Genomic DNA, 2,651 nt, shown 5'->3' on the forward strand with positions numbered 1-2,651 from the left:
GGCGCCGGGACCCACCCACGTGCGGCCTCGGGCCTGCAGCGCGGCGATGGGGCGGCGGCTTCCCGCGTGGGGGAGGAGCGGCCTGTCGGGAGCCCCGGTTGCTGGGCTGGGGTCCGGCGCCTGAGACCTGCCCGAGTGCAGCCGGTGGCCCCGGGCCACGTGCGGGCCCCGCCGCCTTGCAGGTGCCGCAAAATGGAGTCGATCTCTTCATGCCTTGTCCGCTGCTGCTGCTATTGCTGTGGTGGAGCCCAAGCCCGCTCATGCGAACAGCCTGGGGATGGGGAAATCCTCGCTGGGAAGCAGCTGCCAAGAAATGAGGCCTGGAGTCCGCTCGAGGGGTTGTGGGGATTAACAGCCTGGGATTGAAGCCACCTTGTTGGGAGAGGGGTGGGGTTTTTGGGGGGATTGGGTTTTTTTAAACAGTGTTTTTCCCCCCAAATCGGTTGAGAGTTGTAGAAACTAGCTGTGGCCTGGCTTGAGGTTCCTTTGAATGGGATGAATGTTAATAACTTTGCGTTCTTCAGATGCATCGTTCCCTGACGTCGCACGTGGATAAGCATCGTTCCCTGACGTCGCACGCAACCGTTTTATGGGCGGGTGGGGGAATGTAACTTCTTACAGGAGCAAGCAAAGGGAATAAAATGGAGCGAAATTAAATGAGTTACTTTTCAAATCCAAACTAATGGTGTAGCGCTGTGCAAGCATGTGTTAAATTCTGTGCGTGGGCCTTGTTTCATTGCAGACAATGGGGCTGCCCTTTTGCATATGTTTATGTACTTTAAGGGTTGTGGACACCTTTTTTGGAACATTTACTGTAATGTTGCTTTAGTGTCTTGAAAGTACCATGATATTTGGGGAGAGAAGCATTTGCCAAATGAATAAGGCAACTGCAGTGTAACTGAGATGAAGAAGCCTCTTCAAAATCTTTAGAGTAGAAAAGTAGAATTGATTTAAAGCACGATATTCATATTGCACTTCCCTTCAATAGGACATGTTGGAAAATGATCCTCCAGCCCTTTTCTGTTGCTTGAAAAAAGGGTGAACAGTTATGATAAAACATGTCACTTCGAAACATTTTATCCAGGAAAATATTAAGGAACGCATTTTGTGTTAGGCAAAACTGAGAAATAGAAAGGGAGCATAACTTATTATCATATGGGTAGTCTCTACTTCAAAGCTGGGGGCTTCAGATCAGCTCAGAGCTTTGGTGTTCTTAAAAGTGGAATAAATGGTACAAAACATGATTGACAGTTACTAAGTGGTGGGGGAAAATTTGAGGAGGGAAGACTGACTGCTGCCTCACTGATTGTATTTGTATTGACCCCTGGTTGACTTTGTAAACTTTGAGATGTTTATTTGGACAACTGCCATGTTTAAAAACCTCTGTTTTCTTTATTTCAACTCACTTGTGCCTCCAAAATGACTGGTAATTGAGCCTTTTTGATGAGCTGTAGTAGCTGAGAATTCAGTTTTAATTTTATATGATATCCCCCCCCAATCTTCCTCCTCTTTTGGTTTGCTTTGGTTTTTGTTATTATTCCCCTTAGTGCAAGGACAAAATGGATGAATAAATGTTATTTCACTTGTTTGTTTCATGGATACAAATTTGTTCAATCAGGAGTCACAGAACTTTCTAAATTGCCCACTAACATGTTAGTCAAAAGTATGACAGCTTTTCAGATAGTGAGCTCTGCATACTTTTATAATAATATACAACGTAGATATGAATGTAGCTGATAAGGCAACAAATAAGGATTTTTGTTTACAAGGTACTGGCCTGGGACTCAAGATCTGGGTTCATTTCAAGTCCTGCTTCTGCAGTATAGTTCTGGTGTGGCCTTTGGCAAGTTGCTTAATTTCTTTGCCTTGCTTGTGGATCTGTAAAAGTAGAGTTAGTGCTACTTTACAAAATAAATCCATTTCATGTAGATTATTTAGCAAGAAGCTTGTTTTTTTTTTTTTTAACTAATGTTGGATACTGTTTCTAGAGCAGGGGAACTATTGTTCCTTTGAGTGTGTTTGACATGATGGAGATCATTACAAGTGCAGTGGTTGTAACCCCACCCACATATGTTGCTTGCTTGATAGAGGTTTGCTCAGTTGGGGAAAGATATAAAATAAAACTGACATTTTAATAAGAAGGCACAGAGTATAGTTAAATTCCCAGTACTTGAAGTGTAAACAGAATCCTACAAAATAATTATGGTAACTATTCTCAGAGAAAAGTTACTATTTCCAAAGCAAGATATTTTTTCTCCTCATAGCTATTAAGGCTGTCCTGCTGGTTTGATCTATAATTTATTATGTTGTTTGATTTGGCATTAGAGCTGTTTACTTACTGATATAGAAAAAATAACAGAACCTAGGTTTTTTCTGCACCTGCTATTTTTCTTGGGGGGGGGGTGTTTTGTTTTCTTGTTTGTTTGTTTTATTTTTTTTAATATGACCAGGAGCCGTAGTTGTCTGTTGTGGCATTTAGTTTTCAGTTAATTTTATGATGGCATGAAGGCCAGATGGGATGCACAATAAACAGAGTGTGATTTCCATGTAAATAACCCTAAGAATATGATGCATGGGTGGATGTAGTTTTTTTTTCCCTAAATAATATTTATTGCAGGAGAGGAATATGGAAGTCAACTTTATGTCTGAAT

General features: G+C 41.9%; 1 protein-coding gene across 1 annotated transcript in view; it reads left to right on the plus strand.

Annotated features, from left to right (window-relative positions):
• Positions 1–2,651, plus strand: part of SERBP1 (SERPINE1 mRNA binding protein 1) — a 40,631-nt gene that overhangs the window by 310 nt on the left and 37,670 nt on the right. The gene's annotated exons all lie outside the window — the stretch shown is intronic.

Source organism: Gavialis gangeticus, unplaced genomic scaffold (assembly GCF_001723915.1).
Source record: "Gavialis gangeticus isolate Ggan-Ray unplaced genomic scaffold, GavGan_comp1, whole genome shotgun sequence".
Taxonomy (NCBI): Eukaryota; Metazoa; Chordata; order Crocodylia; family Gavialidae; genus Gavialis; species Gavialis gangeticus.